We start from the raw sequence: 23,809 nt of genomic DNA on the forward strand, positions 1-23,809 counted from the left end.
CTCTATCTCTCTCTGTCTGTCTGGCGAGCGCACGCGCCCTATAGCAAAAACCTCTTCAAAATAAATAAATAAAGAAATAAAAAAGAACCCAGGAGTGACTCTGGCTGAGGAGTCTGCTTCCTTGCTTCCTGGAGGAGGTGATGCTTGAGTTGCAGTGTGGAGGAGGGGCAGGTGGGGTGGGAAGAGGAGCCCTCTCCGCAGGGGAATGGCACGAGTGAAGGCCGGGCCATCCAAGGGAACTGAACTGGCCATTGTGAGAAGTATCTGGTCTGGGGCAAAAAAGAACCCAGGAGTGACTCTGGCTGAGGACTCTGCTTCCTTGCTTCCTGGAGGAGGTGAGGCTTGAGCTGCAGTGTGGAGGAGGGGCAGGCCTGGTGGGAAGAGGAGCGCTCTCTGAAGGGGGCACAGCACGAGTGAAGGCCAGGCCACCAGAGGGAACTGAACTGGCCGTTGTGAGAAGTATCTGGTCTGGGGCGAGGGCCAGAGCCAGGGTGACATGCGAATCATCAGGATGAAGATTTGGGCTCTGGTCCCGAGGGCAGTTGGGGGCCCTTAGTACAGAGTATAAGCCGGAGGGGGCACAGGCGGGCTTGTGTTTTCAGGTGCCCCTCCAGGTGCAGGAGAACACAGGAGCAAGCTCTTGCTCCCTCACCCTGCAGCCCCGGGAGGCCGGCTGGGCCTGGGGAGCCTGTGAGTCTTCAAGCCCCTCAGGATCCCCAGACAGGATCCCATTCTGGAGCCACAGAGAGTGGCCTCTTAGACTTCTCCTGCTCCCTGGAGCACCCTCTAGGCTGTGCCTGTGGGGGCTTTAAACTAGGGCGGGTCTGAGGAGGCCAAGGGCAGGGCCTAGAGTCCCAGGGCATCTGGACCAGGGTTCTGGAGACTGGAGGCAGTGGCATGTAGCAGAATCGCCTCCTGCAGGGGCGCCAGGCCCCTAGAACAAGTGAGGAGGCCATCGGCCTCATAGTGGCCATGGTTCCCGTTCATCATCTGGACCCAGAGAGTAGGGCTTCTAGGTGAGCCAGTTGATCTTGGCCCTCCCACTCCCCCACAGGGCCCCGGATGGGATGTCCAGTTATGCTAGGGTTGCGAGGGCCTGCTGGGATCAGCTGGACCCAGGATCAGAGGTCTGTGCTTCCCGCCAGCCTCTGCATGAGCTTGGGCCAATCTCCACTGAAGCGTGGTTACCCTGGCTCTGGCCACCCACGTCCAGGTGACAGTGCAGTGTTGGACTCTCCATGTGGCAGCTTTGAGAACTGGGGTGGGGAATGCAGGGCCCTGGGTATATTGTAGGGCCCACCCCTCGCTATTTGTGTGACTTGGGGTCTGCGGCCTCACCCCTCTGAGTCCCAGTTGCCTCCTTGGTAATTGGCCAGCTTCCAAACCACTGGGATCTACAGTGAGGAGAAGGGGGGTGCTGTTGCCTGCCCTGAGAATACTGTCCAGCCTGGGGAGCCGGCGTGGCCGGCATGGTCCTCACCTCAGCCTGCCCAGCCCCATGCCAGCCCTCCTACTGAAGTGGCACACCCACCTCTCGTGGCCTGCCTGTTCGTGCAAAGCGTGTCGTCAGCTTCAGAATGTGTGGCTCTTAGACAGAAGAAGATGGCATTCATGTAGCACTTAGCTTTCTGGCTGGCATTTGTTGAAAAATGCAAGGACGTGACTCCAAGAGGCAGGCCCACAGGCCACAGGCCAGCCTGCACCAGTTGAGACAGGCTGGCCCTCGGGTCGGGCAGGTACTCTGGGCCCCTCCAGGCTAGCATACTTGGGTCTCATTTCTGGCTGGCCCTGGTTGCCTCAGGTCCTTTGCTCGGGGTCACCTATGAGAAGCAGAGTTTTAGCCTGTGGCAGCCTTGTTAGAGTCCACGTAGACTTCCCGTTTATGGGCAGGAAAACGGTCATCCTGGGGTAGAGGCTTTTCTGGATGCCAGAGTGGAGCTGGGGCAGGGGCCCAGTCTTCAGCGGAGGGTGGGCTGTGGCTCCCGTAGGGGAAGTGGGTCTGTGGCCTACCGTGGGGCCCTCGCTGCATTTGCCTGCTGTGGAGGAATGGCCCATCTCAAAGCTACTCCGCTCCCTGTAGTGAGTGTCTGCGGTCAAGGTTGGGCCTCGGATGGGGTTCTTTATTTTTACTTTTTATTTTCCTTCAAACAGTCTGACTAGTCATGATCTTGCCGCCTCAGCCTCCTCAGTCTCTGGGATTACAGATATCACACCACTGCATCAAGCCTTTAGGGTGGACCGGGAATCGAACTGGGGCCTCCCCTGTGGTCCCAGCCTGCAGAGCACAGTGTCTTAGCAGAGTGTGGCACCGTGACCGGGCAGGGGTTTTTCATTTTTAAAAGTGACTTTCTATTTGTTCTCCAAGAACCAATAATAGTTACTGAGATGTTATTTGCATGCCAGGAAGTCTCCCCTTAATTCAAAGCGTACGATGTAGTGATTTGTAGTATATTCACAGAGTTGTGCAGACCTCACCGAAATCTAATTTCAGAACATTTTCATCACCCTGAAGAGAAATCCAACATCCTATAGCAATTACTTTCCATTCCCTCCTTTTCCAGCCCAGCGACCCTCACTGTACCTTCTTTTCTTTTTTTTTTTTTCTTTTTTCGGAGAGGTTTTTGCTATAGGGCGCGTGCGCTCACCAGAAAGGCAGAGAGAGACAGAGAGACAGAAAGCGAGAAATCACCCCCCAGGGGGAATGGCCACGCCGCAATCCCTTCTCCTCCATTCTCCTCTTGGGATCTTGGGCACGCACGCACACGCGCCCGGCATGAGTTTAAGCCACTGGGTCTGGGACTTGAACCGCCGTCGACTACATGGGAGTCCAGCGACATAGCCATTACGCTAACTGCTGGTTCCTCACTGTACCTTCTATCTCGGTAGGCTTGCGTATCCTAAATAGTGCTTGATGGTCCAGGAATTGTATAATATGTGGCCATTTGTACATGACTATGTCTTCCACGTACTGAACTGTATTCAGCACTCATCCATGTTGTAACATGCACCATTAAATCACCTCTTTTTAAGGTTAAATAATATTCCATTGTATGAATATACCACTTTTTTTTTTTTTTAGGTTTTTCTTATAGGGTGTGTGTGCTTACCAGAGTAAGAAAGAAAGAGAGAAGGAAAGAGAGAAATGTCCCTGGGGGAATGACCATGACACAATCCCTTCTCTTCTATTCTCCTCTTGGGATTTCGAACACATAGGTGCATGTGCCCAGTGTGATTTTTCAAGGTGCCAGGTCCGGAACTTGAACTGTGGTCATCTAGGTGGGAGTCCAGTGCCTTAACCATCATGCCACCCACTACACCATGTTTTAAAAATCTGTACATCTGTTGATGAGCATTGTATTTCCAACTCTTTGCTGTGATGAGTAATGCTGTTATAAATATGCATGTACCAGTTTTCCACGGACATATGTTTTCATTTCTCTCGGGAGTATATTTAGGGATGAAATGGTTGGGTCATATGCTATCTCCATATTTAACTGTTAGAGAAACTATCAGATGGCCTTCCAAAGTGGGTGCACCATTTCACATTCCCAGCAGCATTGCTCAAGGTTCCCATTCCCCATTGCCTCAGAAGCCCTGTCATTTTAGCCACCCTACTGGGTGCAAAGTGGTGTCTCATGGTGGTTTTGGAGAGGTTTTTTTGCTGTAGGGCGCAGGTGCTCGCCAGCCAGACAGAGAGAGACAGAAAGCGAGAACTCACCCCCCCAGAGGCGATGGCCACGCCGCAATCCCTTCTCCTCCATTCTCCTCTCGGGATCGTGGGCATGCATGCACATGCGCCCGGCATGAATTTAAGCCACCGGGTCCGGGACGTGAACCACGGTTGACTACATGGGAGTCCAGTGACATAGCCATTACGCTAACTGCTGGTCCCTCATGGTGGTTTTGATTTGCACTCCTCCAATGACTGAAGATGTTTGGCATCTTTTCATAAATGACTTTAGAAAATTCTAGAAAACAGAAGATATATCCCTCTTCAGAGTGATGACATCAGTAGTCCCTGGGCAACTCTCAAGGGAGAGAGAGCACAGAGAAGACAACTGATGTCATAGTGTTATTATGAAAGTCCTTTTGATTTTTTGTATAGGGCCAGTATCACACTTGAGAAACACTGGCCAACACAACTAGAAGTACGCAGGTGTGTGCACATGTTTCCCACACAGACGACCATGCACATGTTTCCCACACAGACGACACACGCCGCTCACGGTTCTGTTCTGTGCTCCAAGATAAGCTTCTCCTGTCGGAACATGGTGCGTTCCCTGCCGTGTTTGCTCTGTATGCGTGTCCCATGCTTCCCCACCCCACTTTGGGTGAATATTCCAGTTGTTTCCAGTCTTCTTGCCATTAACATGTGCTGCTGCAGGCCAGCTGGTGTGGCGGTTAAGGCAGCTGGATCCCACGTGGCCAGCTGTGCGGCTGAGTCCCAGACATGGTGGTTTGAGAAACACGCAGGGCATGTGTGCTTGTGTGCCCAACACCCCGGGAGAAGGGAGACTGGAACAATTGTGGGGTTGCCTTTACCCTAGGGGTTGCTTTCTCATTTCCCTCTCTTTCTCTCTGTCTCTCTCCAGCGAGCATATGCACCTCAAAACAAAAGACTAAAGTAAAACAAAACAAAACAAAAAACAACGAAAAGCATACTGCTGCTGTCAGCGTCTTGACACCCTGCCCCAGCGTGGAGTTGCTGAGTCAATGGGTGTATGCTTTTCTTTTGATTTCCTTTCCGACTTGTTCATGGAAGTTTAACCAGTAGGATCTATGGGAAGAGCACAGCTCACTAGAACATTTTCACAAGTGTAGACAGCGCTCAGGTCATATGACAACAGGACCAGGTCCCGTTTCTCTGACTTCAGACACGACTTGTCCTCCTCTTAAACTTGCACGAATGGAACCAGCTGGGATGTTCTCTTCCTTGTCTAGGCGCTTCTGCTCAGCGCAGTGTTGAGACGCACCTGCCGCTGCTGAGCTCTCAGTGGCTGGTCCTGTTTATTACTGGGCTGTGCTCCATTCATAGGCCGGTCCCAGTTGGTTGTCCCTTCACCAGAGGACACTGGGGTTGTTTCCAGAGAGACAGAGAGTGAGAAATCATCTCCCGGGTGGGGGGGTTATGGCCATGCCTCAATCCCATCTCTGGGTATATATGCACACGCACCTGGTGTGAGCTTCAAGCCCCCAGGTCCAGGACTCGAAGTGCCGTTGACTGTATGGGAGTCTAACACCTTAACCACTATACCTCCTGCTGGTCCGAGATACAGGATGTGTTTTTACAACCCTGCTAGATAGAGGGGGTTAACTTATCCTCCCAGGATGGCAGGGAGGGCATACCAAGTTTTACTCACACCACAATACATGAGAGGGCCTCTCTCCCTTTTACGTAAGCAACAAATATTGGGTTATCGGAAGTCATGACGCATTTTTTTTTTTTTTTGGAGGGATTTTTCACTGTAGGGGCGCGTGGGCTCGCCAGACAGACAGAGAGAGACATAGAGACAGAAAGCGAGAAATCACCCCCCAGGGGAGATGGTCACGCCCCAATCCCTTCTCCTCCATTCTCCTCTCGGGATCTTGGGCACGCACGCACACGCGCCTGGCGTGAGTTTTAAGCCACCGGGTCCGGGACACGAACCGCGGTCGACTACGTGGGAGTCCAGCGACATAGCCATTACGCTAACTGCTGGTTCCCCGTCATGACACATTTTTGCAACAGATGGTGCTAGTTCATTTTTGGAAGTCCTAGAGTCATTCACGTCTATGTTGGTGCTATGCTGTTTGACAGGTCACAGCTATAGCTTCATCAAAAAAGTAATCGAGGGAGACCAACAGTTAGTGTAATGGCTATGTCACTGGACTCCCATGCAGTCGACTGTGGTTTGAGTCCCCGACCTGGTGGCTTAAACTCAAACTGGACATGTCTATATGCATCCCCAAGATCCCGAGAGGAGAATGGAGGAGAAGGGATTGAGGCATGGCCATCCCTCCTGGGGGGTGATTTCTCGCTTTCTGTCTGTCTCTCTCTGTCTTTCTGGCGAGCACACGCACCCTGTAGCAAAAACCTCTCAAAAAAAAAAAAAAAAAAAAAGAAGTAATCGAATGCTTTTGTTGAGTTTTGGAGATTTTATGACAAATTGAAGATGGAAGACCAAACTGCATTTTCGCCATATTTCCCTGTTTTACTCCCATGAATGGAGGAATGCACGTCAGGCTTGTGGGAAGTTGCAGAGTTTACGGTGACAATGCTCTACAGGAGCGTCCGTGCCAACCATGGCTCACGGCATTTCATGCTGGTGATTTTGATCTCAATGACGCTCCTTGGTCATTGGAGGCCCACCGAGGTTGATGATGACAAAATAAAGGCATTGAGGGAGTCAAACCCTCATTACATGACACCAGGGAGGCAGATACATTGAACACCCATCATTCAAGGGTCTTTGCCCACCTGAAGAAGCTGGGATACATAAAGAAGCTTGATGTTTGGGTCCCTCATGCACTCAGTTTATTTGACGGTGTGTATAAACACTCAATACGCTCATGACACACGAGGACACGATCCCTTTTTGAAGTGACTGAGACCTGGTGATGAGAAGTGGATCCCTTCCAACACTGTGGTGTGCTCATGGTCTTGGTCCTGGTATGATGATTTGCCTCAACTCACCCCAAAAGCAGACCGTCATCAGAAGAAGGTTTATGCTGTCAGTGTGGGGGGGAGTTTAAAGGTGGTGTGGTTTTCGATCTCCTACCAAGGAACCAATCGATTCGAATGTGTACTCTTGGCAATTGGACAGTTTGAATGAATCCATCATCCGGGAACATCCAGAGCTCATGAAACATCCAGAGCTCACCAACGTGAGTCCGCACACACGTTTGATCCCCCGTCAGAAAGGACTGGCGCTTGGATGGGACATGCTGCCACACTCACCAAGCTCCCCAGCTGGGCGCTGTCTGACCTCCACTTGTTCGGCTCTCTTCAGAACTCTGCGTGGTGTAAGGTTCGATTCCGATGAGGCTGTAAATCAGTGCCTTGTTTGGCTTTTCTGCCAATAAAGTCAGGTCCTTCGAGGAGCGAGGAATTATGAAGCTCACTCACTGACAGGTGACAGGCGGTGATTGATCAAAATTGGCAATATATCATTGATTGATCTTAGTCCCTCATAAATAAACACTCGAAAACAGGGAACAGCTACGTCATGACTTTTCCGAGAACCCAGTAGCTGTGCGTGCCCGCCTCACTGTTCTAGGTGCCAGGGACACAGCAGTGAACCAGACAGAGACTCTCTTTCCTGCCAGGGCGGCCAGGAGGGAGAGACGCCTCAGTGAAGGGAAACTGCGGCACCTGTGGCATGAGGAGGCCGTCACGCAGCATGCCGAACGGTGCTGGGACGTGTGCTTGGCGTTGTACCCACCTTGTCTGGGGACTCTCCGGCAAGTCTCAAGGGTCACACTCCCACCAGCACTGCGGCAGGGGCTGTGGGGAGGGCCTCCTGCCACGCCTTCCAAAGTGGTGCCAGCCTTCCCTTCCAGGGCACGACTCGATTGTGGTATAAAGGATCTCTTGCTACAGTAACGCAGGTGGCATCCAGCCACTCAGATCTCTGTGGCACCGACAGTAAACCTGTGTTGCTGTTCCTAAGTCAGTGAGTCAGCCGGGCAGTCCTGCTGACCCGGGCCAAGAGTGATTGATGTCAGCTGGGCCCACGACGTGTCTGTGGTCAACAGTGGCTCAGCTGGGTGGGCTGATCTATGAGGGTCTCAGCCACGATGCCTCATCTCTGCTTCACAAGGTCTCAGCCTCTAGTAATTAGCCTGACTCGTTCTCACTGCAGAAGCAGAGGTCAAGAGAAAGATTAGAAACACACGAGGCGTTTTAATTTAGGAGCTTTTTTTTTTTTTTTTTTTTGGAGATTTTTTTTTGCTGGAGGGTGTGTGCCGACAGAGAGACAGAAAGCGAGAAATCACCCCCCAGGGGGGATGGTCACGCCGCAATCCCTTCTCCATTCTCCTCTCGGGATCTTGGGCACGCACACACACGAACCTGGCTTGAGTTTAAGCCACCGGGTCCGGGACTCGAACTGCGGTCGACTACGTGGGAGTCCAACGGCATAGCCATTACACTAACTGCTGGTCCCAGGTTTTTTTTTTTTTAAGAGGTTTTTGCTATAGGGTGCATGTGCTTGCCAGCCAGACAGAGAGACAGAGAGACAGAAAGTGAAAAATCACCCCCCTGGGGGGAATGGCCATGCCACAATCCCTTCTCCTCCATTCTCCTCTCGGGATCTTGGGCATGCATGCGCACGTGCGTGCGTGAGTTTTAAGCCACCGGGTTCAGGACGCGAACCGTGGTCGACTACATGGGAGTCCAGCGACATAGCCATTACGCTAACTGCTGCTCCCTAATTTAGGATCTTTAAGATGGAGAGGACTCCTTCAATGGCTGGGAGAGACGCAGATGGAAATAGTTTATTACTTACAGTTGTAGGGTACATGGCGGACACACACGTAGAGGTCAGAGAGGCCTTGGAGAGAGAAGGGCGTGGGCCTGAGGGCACTTGCTTTATCTGGAGTCAAATTTAACAGAGCACAACCCGTTTTTCAGGGAGGAGGTGTTATCTTGGAATCCCCTTGGCCTCGTGGGTGGCATGGGTTTGGAGCAAGGGCTAGCTGGCTTCAAGCAGAGCAAAGACAAAGGGAACTTACCATGTGGTTAGCCAAACACAATGGGCCTTACGCAGCATGTTTGCCATAGACCACGCGCACAGGGCTCTCGCTACAGGTTTAGAATGAGCTGAACCTTTGCTTTTATAAACTGCAGGGTCTGGGCACCACTGTCCTAGCCACGTGGAGCCAGGCCACAGAGCTGGCCCACAACTCTTTCTGAGGAGGGATACCCTAAGGGGCTTGCCAGTTCTGTAAGAGCTAAACTTGCCAAGAATTTCTGTGCTTTTTTTGAAGGAGGGAAGCCCAGGGTCTGCATGTCTCTCTCTCTTTCGTATAGAATTGGTTTCTGATTATTTGCAAATGTCTGAATGGGAATAACCCATTAAAATGCCAAAGGCAGTCACACCCACCAGCTCCCTGGGAGGCCGCAGCAGGTGGGGTCTGACCCTCGTCATCAGGTTTCCTGGCTATTTCCTTCCAGATCTTTCTAAGTAGCAGCTGGGAGCCCAGCTCTGTGGGGCCTCATGGTCCTAGCCCCTCCTTCCCACGTTGTCAAAGCCCCTCACAGAGCCCCTCTTGGTAACTGTGGCTCTGCAGGCCACAGCACACTAACATTTTAGGGTTCCACCTGGAATGCACACCAGGCAGCTAGGACAGACCTCGGGGGGAGGTTTGAGGGGGGACGGAGTTCAGTGAAGACGCCTCAGCTCCGTTATTGCCTAGTGCTCTCTCCTTTGAGATATACATGAACATACGTGTGTGTGTGTGTGTGTGTGTGCGCGCGCACGTGCGCGCTCATCCTGGAAACATTCAAGTCTTGACATTTTATTTTGCCACTCTAAAAAAATAAAAGATGGTCTTGTTTATGACCATCTCCCTTGGCCCTGCACTTAACCACAACTGCCAGTTCCCCAATGCCATCTAGCACCGTCTCACACTCAGACCACGTTCATATTTCCCCGCTCAACCCCAAAGTTTGTCACGTCACTCCTTCTGTAAGCGTAACAGCTAACAAGGACTTTGGTGGTTCTATCTCTTGAGTTTCCGTGTTTCTAAAAGCTTCTATTAATCTCAAGCCTGAGGTCCGCTGGGCAGCAGGAGCGGCTGGGTGCCTGCTGTGGCAGGGTGGGCAGGCGTGAGCACCACACTAGGGCATGAGAGAGGAGGTGAGGCCGGGATCAGAGCCAGGTGAGGAAGGAGGGCCTGAGGCTGGGGCTGTGCCACTCAGGGTGGCCAAAGAAGGCATCTCAGAGCTGAATTGGGTGGACTCGGGTGGGTTTCTGGCTGTTTCTTTTTCTTTTCTTTTTGTGGAGAGGTTTTTGCTACAGGGCGCATGTGCTCGCCAGAAAGACAGAGAGAGACAGAGAGATAGAAAGCGAGAAATCACCCCCCGCACCCTGGGGGATGGCCACGCCGCAATCCCTTTTCCTCCATTCTCCTCTTGGGATCTTGGGCATGCACGCACATTTGACCGATGTGTGTTTAAGCTGCCGGGTCCGGGACTCGAACTGCGGTCGACTATGTGGGAGTTCAGTGACATAGCCATTACACTAACTGCTGGTCCCCTTCTTTTCTTTTTTTAGAGATTTTTGCTATAGGAGGTGTGCGCTCGCCAGAGAGACAGAAAGTAAGAAATTACCCCTTACGGGGCATGGCCAGGCCCCAGTCCCTTCTCCTCTACTCTCCTCTTGGAATTTTGGGCATGCACACACATGTACCTGGCATGAGTTTTATGCTGCCAGGTCCAGACTTGAAACGTGGTGGACTACATGGGAGTCAGGGACATAACCATTATGCCACCTGCTGGATTTCCTGCTGTTTCTTAGCCATTCCTCACTCACTTCTGTGATCCGGGGCCTGGAAGACATAGCCCAGCTCAGGAACCCCCTCCTGTTGGCCCACTCACAGACTTCATGACGATGCTGCAGATCCTCCCCTCCCCCTCGGGGGGGGACCTGCAGGTAACACCCTCCAACCTCAGCAGAGTATTGGCTGGTAGCATTGTGTGGGCTGTTTGCAAAGGCTCCACAAACATCCTGTCCACACAGGAGGCATGGCGGAGATGGTCCCATCACCACCCTCCTGCCAGGTGTATAAATCTCACTGCAGCATTTCCAAAGCCAGAATCCTTTAGGTCTTTAATTGTCAGGAAGAATGGACTATCTAGAGGGGTCATGACCTCTGGGCTGGATTGTTCGGGCACCATTGTCCTATGATCAATGGCGTTAGAGTCCCTGGAATCCTGGAATCTTTTTTATAGCAGAATGCTTCTTGAATAGGTAATACCTATGTAAGATAAGTAAACAGACACAAAACACAAAAGGGGTTAACAGTGGCAGTTTCCTTCCTCCCTTCCCAGGCCTGGGACCTTCCGCAAGATAACCATTACTGCAGTTTCTTGGGTCTCCTTCCAAAAACACTCCACGCAATCCTCGTGTCCCTTTAGAAAGACAAAGGCAGGCTGTTACCTATGCTTTTCAACCTTGAGCTTAAAAAAAAATTCTTCACTGTCCATGCAGGAAATTGTTTCATGTAAGTGCCTGCAAATCTCTTTAGCACTGGCAGGTCTAATTCCTTTGAAATCCTTTTAACAATGGAATGGATGCAACATAAATTGTTTAAGCTCTGCCCTATAGGGTTTCCTGTTACAAATGTGGCACCTCTGTACCCCTTCCTGCTGGTGGAGGTGTCTATCAACAGAAGAGAGTCCTAGAGTCTAGAAGGGGACATGCTGGGTCACTATTTTTTTACAGTGCAATTAATTTTTAAATTACATGGCATGAAATTTACTATTTCTAGGCGTGCAGCTTAGTAGCATTAATATGTAGACACTGTACAAACATGCTCACCATCCTCCTGGAGCTTCGCTGTTTCCCCCGCTGAAACTCTGTCCCCATTTAACACCACCTCCTTTCCTTCCAACCCCTGGCAGCCACCACTCTATTTCCTGTCTCTATGGATTTGACTGCTCTACGGACCTCATGTGTGTGGAACCGTATGATGTTGTTTTGGTGTGTCTGGCTTACTGCACTTAGCTGGATCCTACTTTTTGTTTTGGAGAGGATTTTGCTATAGGGCGTGTGTGCTCACCAGAAAGACAGAGAGAGACAGAGAGACAGAAAGCGAGAAATCACCCCCCAGGGGGGGATGGCCATGCCACAATCCCTTCTCCTCCATTCTCCTCTCAGGATCTTGGGCACGCACGCGCACGTGCCCGGCGTGAGTTTAAGCCGCCGGGTCTGGGACTCGAACCACGGTCGACTACATGGGAGTTCTGCGACATAGCTATTATGCTAACTGCTGGTCCCACCTGGATCCGATTTTTAAGACCCTTTTAGTTGTGTCTTGGAATTTCATATTCTTGGGACCAGCAGTAAGTGTAATGGCATGTTTTTCAAGCTGCTGGGACTGGGATTCGAACTGTGGTTGGCTATGTGAGATCCAACCTCGTACCCACAGCCTCGGCCACTGTGGGGGCTGGCCCTCAGTAATGCTTTTATTGCGGGGTATTTGGCAGTAGGGGAGCACATGGGGCTTAGGTGGGCCGTTCAAGAAGCATTAAAGTGGACAGTGGGGAGAGAAATCCTGGGACCAGCCCCGACCCCTCACCCCCGACTCCACAGTCACTGCTGTCCTCATGAGTTCCTTCTCTTTTTGGGAGTGGGGATGGGGTGGCCTTTTGTATAGGCTGCCCCTCTCTCTCTTTTTCTTTTTTTTGAGAGCTTTTTGCTATAGGGCACGTGCGTTCACCAGAAAGACAGAGAGAGACAGAGAGACAGAAAGCGAGAAATCACCCCCCAGGGGGGATGGCCACTGGCAGATCCCTTCTCCTCCATTCTCCTCTCGGGATCTTGGGCACACACGCACAAGCGCCCAGTGTGAGTTTAAGCTGTCGGGTCCAGGACTCGAACCGCGGTTCACTACAGGGGGGTCCAGTGACATAGCCATTATGCTAACTGCTGGTCCCTGGGCCGCCTCTCTTTTGAACAGTCTTGTTCAACATTGAGGCGGTGGGTAATGGATCCCGAGCATATGAATGGCATTGCTTTAGAAGAACGCGTGTGTGGAGATGTGCAAGAAGGCTAGACGTGGTTGGTTGATGTGTCGTTACTGTTGTTAAGCCTAGTTGACTGGAGGTGGAAAATGCTACGGCTCTTTTAATGTCATTGTGTTAGGGCATGGATGGCTGCCAATAGGGGTTTGAGGGCTCCTAGACACAGGGCTAGAGGTTGTATTATTTTGTTTTCTTCTACTAACGGGTGAAATCGGATGAGTAGAGGGTACAGCTACACCGCAATCCCTTCTTCTCCATTCTCCTCTTGGGATCTTGGGCATGCATGTACATGCACCCTGCATGAGTTTTAAGCTGCCGGTTCCGGGACTTGAACTATGGTCGACTATGTGGGAGTCCAGCAATATAACCATTACGCTATCTGCTGGTCCCTAGAACATGTCACCTTTAGTGCTAGGAGGCCAGAGAGAGCTCCAGGTCAGGGCTGCAGCTGTCACAGCAAGGGACTGCCTGCTCCTCCCTTTCCCTGGTGGTGCTGAGTGACAGGCAGGTGAGGAAGGCCACGCCCCCTCCCCACCAAATGGGGAGAATCTGCAGAAACCCAGAGGAAGCAGAAAAGGCCAGGGTAGGCATTGCCGAAAGCCCTGCCAGATTCTTGTACTAAGGAGATGATTGTCCTGTTCATCCACTCATCCATGTATTCTTGTGTTCATTAATTATTTTTGACACATCATCCCCTGTGTGTGCCAGGGGACCAGGAGGTTATGTTCATTGACCCGTAGTGTGTCACACGCTGAGTCTTCTTTCTGCTTGTGAGTTGCAGGTGCTGCGTATTGCCCATTTTGCAGGAGGGAAACAGACTCAGAGGCTAAGTGATGTGTCCCCTCCTGCAGCCAGTGGTGGGGATGCCCGGCTCGATCCGCAGCTGGATACCTCCCAGCAGTGACGCCAACACACCTGTTCTAGTCTTCCTGACCCCTGGTAGAGACTGCTCCATAGAGGTGGTGTGGAGGCGGAAGGACCAGGGTTCACCTCCTTCCTTGTCAGCCTCCCAGGCCTGTGCCCTTGGCCTGCGTATCTGAAACTCCCAGACCTCGTCTACACATCCAGGAGAGGGAGATCGACATATCAACCTCGTGTTGTAGATAGGAGTGTTAAATGAGAGTGTAGACCAAGAACCCGGGAAACTTCATCCCGTCCTAGGTTTTCTTAAGTATTGGCCCCGTCTCTCACTGGGGCCCCCGAAGTGACTCAGACTAATTCTTGGCCTGTGAGATCCTCCCAGTCTGGTGGCTGAGACGGGATGTCACCTGGCAGGGCCATCGTGATGAAAGCTTGTGAAGGAAGCCAGAGGAGGAAGCTGCTTGTTTTGCCTGGGAATGAGGTGGATCCTGGCAGGAGCCCGGGGGGGACAGGCAGGGAGTCACACTCGGACTGGTGTGTCGAGGATGGGTAACTAGACATGTGTCATGGGGACAAGGTAGAGGAAGGGCATGGCCCACGTGGAACGGCAGGTCAGGGAAGGGTGTGTGCGACTGGGAGAGGGCTAAGAGCTGGGACGTGGTTCCGGGCCAGGCCGTGAGGGCCCTGTGTTCCCTTTACCTGCAGGGCAGTGGGGTCTGTGGGACCCCAGGATGAGTCAGGGCTGTTGAAGGCCAGGGCGCTGTGAAGAAGAGTCGGGTGGTACGAAGAGGTTGGGAGGAGGTTAGTTTAGATATGGAAGTCAGGGGGATTCTCGGAAGAGGTGAGCTTTACCCCCAAAAAAGAGAAGGAGCCAGTTCTGTAACTGATCACCCCAAGAAAGGCATGTTTTGCCTCCTCTTTGGATCTAGGGCACTCACATTCTGCTTAGAAATAAATCACATGGGACCAGCAGTTATCGTAATGGCTATGTCGCTGGACTCCCACGTAGTCGACTGAGGTTCGCGTCCCGGACCCGGTGGCTTAAAACTCACGCCGGGCGCGTGTGCGTGCGTGCCCAAGATACCAAGAGGAGAATGGAGGAGAAGGGATTGCGGAGTGACCATCCCCCCTGGGGGGTGATTTCTCGCTTTCTGTCTCTCTGTCAGTTCTGTCTCTGTTTCTGTGCCGCCGTGGTGTGCGTGCTTGACTCCGATCCTTGCCGTGTCTTCTCTCTCTCTCTTTTGTTTCTAGAGAGTTTTTAAAATTTTTAAATTTTTGCTATAGGGTGTGTGTGCTTGCTGGAGCAACAGTGAGACACAGAGAGACAGACAGGGAGAAATCCCCCCGCGGAAGTATGGCCACACCGCAGCCCCTTCTCCTCCATTCTCCTCTCAGGATTTTGGGCACGCACGCACACGCGCCCAGTGTGAGTTTTAAGATGCCAGGTCTGGGACTCAACCGCTGTCGACCACGTGGGTGTCCAGCGACGTAACCATCACACCACCTGGTGACCCTGCCATGTCTTCTCACAAGACTTAGAATGAAAAGATTCCTGGCCAAGAATCAGAAACTAAGCTGACCCATTGCCCAGTGGATCTGGATAGAAAACTGGTAATAAAACCAGGTACAAATCCACGAGGGGACACGGATGAACCCCGCTGGGTCTATAGGGATTGCACAGAAGCCAAACACACACATTGACACTGTATCAAGGCCACTATTCTCTACAGAAATAACCAACTCTGCAACAATAATAATTCGTGTGATTTCTTTCTTTCTTTCTTTTTTTTTTTTTTGAGAGGTTTTCTCTATAGGGCGTGTGCGCTCGCCAGACAGACAGAGAGAGACAGAGAGACAGAAAGCGAGAAATCACCCCCCAGGGGGGATGGTCACGCCGCAATCCCTTCTCCTCCATTCTCCTCTCGGGATCTTGGGCACGCACGCACATGCGCCCGGCGTGAGTTTTAAGCCACCGGGTCCGGGACGCGAACCTCAGTCGACTACGTGGGAGTCCAGCGACATAGCCATTACGATAACTGCTGGTCCCATGTGATTTATTTCTAAGCAGAATGTGAGTGCCCTAGATCCAAAGAGGAGGCAAAACATGCCTTTCTTGGGGTGATCAGTTACAGGGGTTCCTTTTATCTGATTTTGAGAGTGAGAGACAGAGTTTAGAATTTGTGAGGTTTTTTTCATTGGTCTGGCCCAGAAAGGCAGGCTTTGGAAGCAGGGGCTTGTAGGTTATAGGTGGGTTTACAGTTTTTAGGTTGGTGATTGGAAAAGCAAGGTTGATGAGATCAGAAGGGAATGTACTTTAACAGAGATAAGGAGGCTTGGGGCCAGCGGGAGGCATGGTGTTAAGGGCGTTGGACTCCCACATGGCCGACCGTGGTTCCAATCCCGGACCTGGAGGCTTGCTTTTCCACTTCTCTCTCTCTCTCTCTCTGTGTCCCTCCCTGGTCAAATTAAAATAAATAAAGTTAAATAAAACAATTTATTTTTTAAAAAAAAGCAGAGAGGAGGCTTAATATACATTACAAAGATACTATGCCAGAAACAGGATGTAGGAAGAATCCTATTACCAGCAGGTCAGAATGGTCTGTAAACGTTTGTGGGCATGACGCCCTCCAGGCCTGCTGGAAAGGATTTTGGAAAGAGGAAAAAGTCAGACTTCCGAAAATGTCACCACCATCTACGCAGTCGGATGTGTTTTATTGGGAAGATGTTTTTTTTCCCCTTTGTCTCTGTGCTCTGCACTGGGAGCTTCATTCAGTAATAAATATAAGATCTTTTGTTTAGAGGAGAGAGGCAGAGAGAAAACATGGGGCAGCCCTATGGAGTGGGGGATGGGACAGGGCATGGGGGAGGGTGGAGGATTTTACACAGAAGGCCTGGCAAGTGCAGAGGCCCTCAGGAGTTCGATGAGTGGAGGAGAGTGAGTGAAATGGGGAGGTCAAAGAGTCCATCTTAGAGGACTTTGTAAAGAAAGGGGGGAGGCGCTAGGAGCTGTCGACTCAGGGAGACCCAATCTGAATTATATTTGTGAACGATTATTCTGGCGCCTCTGGAAGATGATTGGAGGAGGACGGACAGCAGCAGGGAACTTATTGGGCCGAGAAATGGAGGTAGAGCATGGGAGGGGTGGGCAGACTGGGATGTGCTTCGAAGGTGCTCCCATGGATGAGGGATTTGAGGAGGGAGGTGAGAAATGGAAGAATTGGCCCACGAAGGTCCTGAAGATGGTGCGGACCTTCATTAACATGGGGGAGACCTGGGAAAGGGGTGGCATGGGGGAAATCGGGAGCCGAGAAGATTCCAGCATGGGGACACCAGGGAGAGCTTCAGTGGCAGCAACTCCTTAGCCAGCTGTGTGTGCATGGGGACGGCAGTCAGGTGGAGTGGCAGTGGAACCTCTGAGATGAGACCAGCCTGGCCAGGATGTAACTGAGGGAGAGGAGGCCCCAAAACTTCCCTGAAAGGATTCTTCTCAGAAACTTAAAAAGCACCAGAGAGAGAGGGGCCGGGTAACCTCCGAGAGGGTGGTCAGGAAGGAGACTTGGAGGTGTCGGCCCTGTAGGCCAAGTCTTGGAGGTGTGAAGTAGGAAGGGACTGTCTTGTGCACCAGGAGGTGAGGGGACACTGTTATTACTGGGCTCTGCCCCCATGTCTTGAACAGGCTCTGTGATGCTAGGCTTGGCCTCAGTATTCATTCCTTCTTCTCCAATCCAAATGGGTGGCCCCCTGCAGGGTCACAGCTTCTGAGCTCCTTTGTCTGAAAAGGAGGGATATGGTGGTGGGAAAGGCCAGGAGAGAGTGGTGGGAAGCCTGCCAAACTCAAGCTGAAAACTGGCATTTGGTCAAGGAGAGGCAGAGCGAGAACACCATTCCATCCGCACGAAAGCAAAGCCACCTTGCAAGCTGGTGAAGATGAGATTCTCAGAGAAGACTTCAGGACTGGCTGTATCAAGTTACCTGTGCTACATACATGAGGGTGCTGAGGCCTGGAGAGGGGAAAAGAAGAGGGAAATGGAGGTGTGAGACCGCTAATCCTCCACTTGATCGGTAAAGTGGGAATAATAACAGTGCTCAGTTTGAATAACGGAAGATTCAAGTGCTTGGACCTCTGCCTGGCCTGTTACTATGACCCTGACTATTCATCTCATATTGTCTGGCTAAGGCCCAGGGAGCTGTTTCAATATCCTAATCTCTGTAAGGCGGTCTTGGAAAAGGCTTAGGAGGAAGGATTTAGTCTCTTAAAAAAGAATGTTAGTCTGGGTTATGTAGAAAAAGAACATGCTGCTTAGGTGGAGTGAGCTCACCATCACCAGAAGTATTCTAGTAAGGAGAGACTCCCACACACCCAGAATATAGAGACGGGATTGAGCATTGAATGGTGGCATCGTTCTTGTGGCCACAGAGACTCAAATTTTGAGTGTGGGCCCAGGCAGGTAGAGGCAGGATTCTGCCTGGCACCCAGGGCCTCTGGATTTGGGGTCCAGAGTACATGGGGCCAGGCATTACAGTCAGAGTCCCCACCCTGTCCTCTGACACAGCAGTTCTTATCTGCCCAGGGTCTTGCTGATTCATTGCGTACCAGGGGCTGGGTTATGGATGTGCATAAGACAGGGAAGACCCCTACCTTCTCGGATCTGATATTGCAGAAGAGGAAATAGACAACTGAAAAAGTAAACTCAGAAATACACAAGAGGGGAACCAGCAGTTAGCATAATGGCTATGTCGCTGGACTCCCACGTAGTCGACCGCGGTTTGCGTCCCGGACCCGGTGGCTTAAAACTCACACCGGGCGCGTGTGCGTGCGTGCCCAAGATCCTGAGAGGAGAATGGAGGAGAAGGGATTGCGGCATGACCATCCCCTCTGGGGGGTGATTTCTCGCTTTCTGTCTCTCTGTCTCTCTCTGTCTGTCTGGCGAGTGCACACGCCCTATAAGCGAAAACCTCTCAAAAAAAAAAAAAATACACAAAAGGAGGACCAGCAGATGGTGTAGTTATGTCACTGGACTTCCACGTAGCCAAAGGTGGTTTGAGTCCCAACCCAGTGGCTTGAAAATCATGCCAGATGTGTGTGTGTACACATGTGCCCCAGATCCCTGGAGGAGGATGGAGGAGAAGAGATAGCAGCGTTGCCATCCTCCCTGGGGACTGATTTCTCATTTTTCCTATCACAGTTCGTTTCTCTCTGGCGAGCGCACGCACCCTAAGGCAAAAACCTCTTAAAAAAAAAAGTAAGAAAAAGAAAGAAATACACAAAAGGATCCTACATATAAAAGGTATAAGGAGATTTAAGAAGTGAATGATGTGTGGGGCCAGCAGGTGGTGTGGTGGTTGGGGATGCTGGACTCCCACATGACCAACCATGGTTCGAATCCTGGACCTGGTGGCTTCCTTCTCACTTTCTTTCTCTCTCACTCTCACTCTGTCTCTCTCTGGTCAAATTGGAAAATAATAATAATAAAAAAAGTTAAAATAAAATAATTCTTAAAAAGAAAAGTGAATGAACTGGGGCCAGATGGTGATGCAGCAGTAAAGCAATGCTGGGCAGAGGCTGACCCACATGGTAGGATTCTGGGTTCTGGATTCGTATCCAGAGACCTCCCTGAGTATGCAGGGCATGAGGGTACCTGTGATCCCGGGCCGACTGAGGCTGGGGGCAGATTGCAGCATCAGCATCATTTTGGAATGCTCTTTTTCTCTTTCCTGTCATTCATGGAAGAATAAACCTTAAAAAGTGAGTGATGTCATGAGGGAGCAACTGGAACTGGCTAGGTGTGGTTATAGTTTCGCCATACAGACCTTTTACATATAATCAGTGGTATTGAAAAGACTTAGGGGCTGGCCCCGTAGCTAAGTGGTTGAGGAAGCCAGATCTCACATGGTCAACTGCATAGTTCAAATCCTGGTCCTGGCACTTGAAAACCACACCAGGCATATGTGTGTACCTAAAATCTCAACAGGATGGATAAATGGTGGAGAAGGGATTGTGGTGAGACTGTACTCACTGGGAGGTGCTTTCTCCTTCTCCCTCTTCCTTTCTGTCTCTATGGTGAGTGCACAAAAAAAAAAAAAAAAAAAAAAAAGTTTTCCTTTCTGTTTGTGGATTTTATTTCCGCATTTATTGTAAATTATTTTCTTAAATTTTCTTCTAAACTACCTTTATAGATTTGGAGTTACTTCTATGCATGATGTGAAGTAGATTCCAGTATAATATATTCAGTCTTTTCCCTAGTGAGTTTGAATGACACCTTTGGTGTGTACTGTATTCCCGTTTGTATGTAGTTCTGTTTCTGAGTTCTGTTCTGTTCTACTGATCTCTTTGTTTTTATTATTAGAACTTTAAAGTGTGCTTTGATACCAGTGCTTTGTTCTTTCGATATTCTTAAGCATTTCTTTTTTATTTTAAATTTTTTTTTAGGTTTTTGCTATAGGACGTATGTGCTCGCCAGAGAGAGTCAGAGAGACACAGAGAAAGGAAAAGTGAGAAATCACCCTGCCCATGGAGGGACCACAATGCAATTCTCTTTCCTCCATTCCCCTCTCAGGGTTTTGAGCATGTGTGCATATGTGACTCGCATGATTTTCAAGCTGCCAAATCCGGGGCCTGAACAATAGTTGGCCATGTGGGAATCCAGTGCCTTAACCACAATGCCACCTGCTGGCCCTCAGCTTGACAAATTCTGTGACGATTATGTTGAGGTTTTGATTGCGATGGTGTTGAAGACACAGAGTGTATATTTCAAATACAGTATCCTATTATATCCATTAGGGAAGTAAAAAAAAATTTTTTATGTAGATCAAGCATGTTTACTGTCTATTTCTAGTTTGTTTCTCTTTTTTTTTTTTGGAGAGGTTTTAGCTATAGGGCACGTGTGCTTGTCAGACAGAGAGAGACAGAGAGACAGAAAGCGAGAAATCGCCCCCCAGGGGGATGGCCACACTGCAATCCCTTCTCCTCCGTTCTCCTCTCAGGATCTTGGGCATGCACGCACACGCGCCCGGCGTGAGTTTTAAGCCACCGGGTCTGGGACTCGAACCGTGGTCGACTACATGGGAGTCCAGTGACATAGCCATTATGCCATCTGCTGGTCTCTAGTTTATTTCTCTTTTGAATAGGACTTTTTCCCACTACTTTTTCTATTTAATTTGTTGCTGGCATATAAGAAAGACAATGTTTTGAGATAATCTTGATTTTGGCCACCATATAATAATAATTAGTATTGTTTAAAAATAATTACTTATTTTATTATTTTTAAAACAATTAGTATTGATGTTAAAGTTTTGTTAGTTTAAAGTCTCATGGATTTCCTAGGAAGATGAAACTATAACTTCTGCAAATAATTATTACTCTCTCCTTTTTTTTATTATTTCTGTTGCCTTTTTTTTTCTTGTTGTATTGCATTTTCTAGTACCTCTAGGACAATGTTAAACAGTAGCAAGGTCAGTGGGTATTTTTGTCTTACAGAGGACTTTAGTAAGAAATGTGCTTAATTTTTCTCCATTGAGTTTGATATTTGCTACTTGTTTCTGGTAGACAGCAGTTATCAAGAACTCTTCTTTCCTTCTAATTCTCAGAATAGCCCTCAGGTTGTTCTCGAAGCTTATTTTCTATGTTTTATAGGAGAGGAATGCTCAGTCACAACTTGCCATGAAGCTGATGGTCCTTAATGGGCTCTTGCTTTTGCTGGAATGCTGCAGGCTGGTGACATCCCTTGGAACATCTATTCTTCAACCCTGCTCAAGGACATTTAGAGGCCCTCGTAGGCTTCAAGACCTATGCACCCACTCAATCCACATACAGAATAGGACACTAAATCTTTAGAAAGGAGAAGCAGCTGTCAGTGTAGCACCATGAGATACAGACCCAGGCTTATCAGGCTTCAAGATATTTTATTATCTCCTATTGCCCTTCAGTATGTGTTTCATAAGCATTCTACGTGAGCTTGCCTTAATGAATGCCATTTATTTCCAGACCTTGAGGCCAATGCTTGGCTTAGTTGTATTACTAGCAGGACAATTTGTGCAAGACTCTCTTGTTTTATTTATGTGTATTTTTTCCTTTCCTTCCTTTCCTCCCTTCCTATTCACTATCACCATTGTATAGGTGACAGTTTTCTTTTGTCCAGTTGGTGTTTTTATGTGTTTTTGAGAAATAAGTATTCTCAGGTGTGATATTCTGAATTTGTGTAGTAGACCTTATTTGGTTCCTTCCTGTTTTTCCTCCCCTCAGCTCTGTGCTCCTCCGTGTTGCTGTGTGTCTGTGTCCTGCTCCACATTGTCCTATGTCCATCCAGTCCGTGGTTTCTAACAGCTGCACAGTCCTCTGTGTTGGATGCCCTGATTTTACTCATTCACCCTCTCAGTGCTGGACATCTAGGCTGCCTCCAACCTTCTTCTACAAAGAATACTGATGTAGGCATCCTTATCCTGGATGGGCAAGGTCTTCCCGGGCATGCGCAGCCAGGATCAGAACTTCTGGTAGATACCGAATGTCTGTACTCTATGGCAGAAACGGAAAGATTGGAGGTATCAAAGTATGGAGAGCAAGTGTGGACACCAGAGGCAGTGTGGGCAGAGGGTGGGCAATGGGGATTGGGAAGGGGGAAAAAAGCAAAACATCTAATGGACACAGAAATGGAAAATGATCTGTTCATGATAACTGTATGGTCATATCTTTGCATTAATATGCAGTAGATTCATGCTGGGAAAGTTCGTTTTGTATGTTGTAAGGATATACAGTAATTAAATGTAATAAATAAATAAATAAATAAATAAATAAATAGAACTTCTGGGTCTTAGATGACACATTTACTTAACTGCGTAAATAGTGTCACAGCTCCTTCCTACTGGTCGTACCAGTCGCTCCCACCCCCAGGCACAAGGGTCCCCACCTGTGCATGTCATTTTTCACTCTTCCTATTTTTCCCAGTTTAATAAGTATTTTTATTTGCAGGTTGGTTTATTTCTGTTAGTTTTAAGAAGTTTATTATTTTTTGGTACCAGCAGTTAGCGTAATGGCTATGTCACTGGACTCCCATGTAGACGACCATGGTTTGAGTCCTGGACCTGGTGGCTTAAACTCATGCCGGGTGCGTGTGCGTGCGTGCCCAAGATCCCAAGAGGAGAATGGAGGAGAAGGGATTGTGGTGTGGCCATCCCCCCCGGGAGGTGATTTCTCTCTTTCTGTCTCTCTGTCTCTCTCTGTCTTTCTGGTGAGTGCATGCGCCCTATAGCTAAAACCTCTCCAAAAAAAGAAAGAAAAAAAAAGAAGTTTATTATGTTTTATAGATGGCAGTTCCTTGTTAGTTTTAGATATCCCCCGAAAGTCTCCTCATCTGCCAGTAGCCTATTTTATTTGTCTATGGAGTTCTTTCTTATATGAGAAATTTTAAATTTGAGGTAGTTAAATGCAACATCTTATATGAGAAATTTTAAATTTGAGGTAGTCAAATGCAACAATATTTTTTTAAAAGTATTTATATATTTTGAGAACTGGCAGTTAGCGTAATGGCTATGCCACTGGACTCCCCTGTGGTCGACCGCGGTTCGCATCCTGGACCCGGTGGCTTAAAACTCACGCCGGGCGCGTGTGTGTGCGTTTCCAAGATCCTGAGAGGAGAACGGAGGAGAAGGGATTGCAGCGTGACCATCCCCCTGGGGGGTGATTTCTCGCTTTCTGTCTATGTCTCTCTCTGTCTGTCTGGTGAGCGCACGCGCCCTACAGTGAAAATCTCTCAAAAAAAAAACTTAGGGACCAGCAGTTAGCGTAATGGCTATGTCGCTGGACTCCCACATGGTCGACCACGGTTCGCGTCCTGGACCCAGTGGCTTAAAACTCACACCGGGGGCGTGTGCGTGCGTTTCCAAGATCCCGAGAGGAGAATGAAGGAGAAGGGATTGCGGCATGACCATCCCCCCTGGGGGATGATTTCTCGCTTTCTGTCTCTCTGTCTCTCTCTGTCTGGCAAGTGCACGCGCCCTATAGCAAAAACCTCTCAAAAAAAAAAATATATATTTATTTATGTATTTTATGAGAGAGTAGGGGAAGGAGAGAGAGACAGAGGGGGAAACAGGCAGCCCCAGTAGGGTCTTCATGCCCTGATCCCCCAGCACTGGCCGGCCAGGATCACAGGTATGCATACAGGGAGATCTTGGGATGCAAGCCTGGAACCTTTCTATATGACTTCAGCATCATAGAGCATTACGTTG

At 49.6% G+C, this 23,809-nt stretch overlaps 1 protein-coding gene across 1 annotated transcript in view; it reads left to right on the top strand.

Annotated features, from left to right (window-relative positions):
- FBLN2 (fibulin 2) overlaps positions 1-23,809 on the top strand; it is a 79,200-nt gene that overhangs the window by 7,170 nt on the left and 48,221 nt on the right.

This window comes from Tupaia chinensis, unplaced genomic scaffold, assembly GCF_000334495.1.
Source record: "Tupaia chinensis unplaced genomic scaffold, TupChi_1.0 Scaffold000451_2, whole genome shotgun sequence".
Lineage (NCBI taxonomy): Eukaryota > Metazoa > Chordata > Mammalia > Scandentia > Tupaiidae > Tupaia > Tupaia belangeri.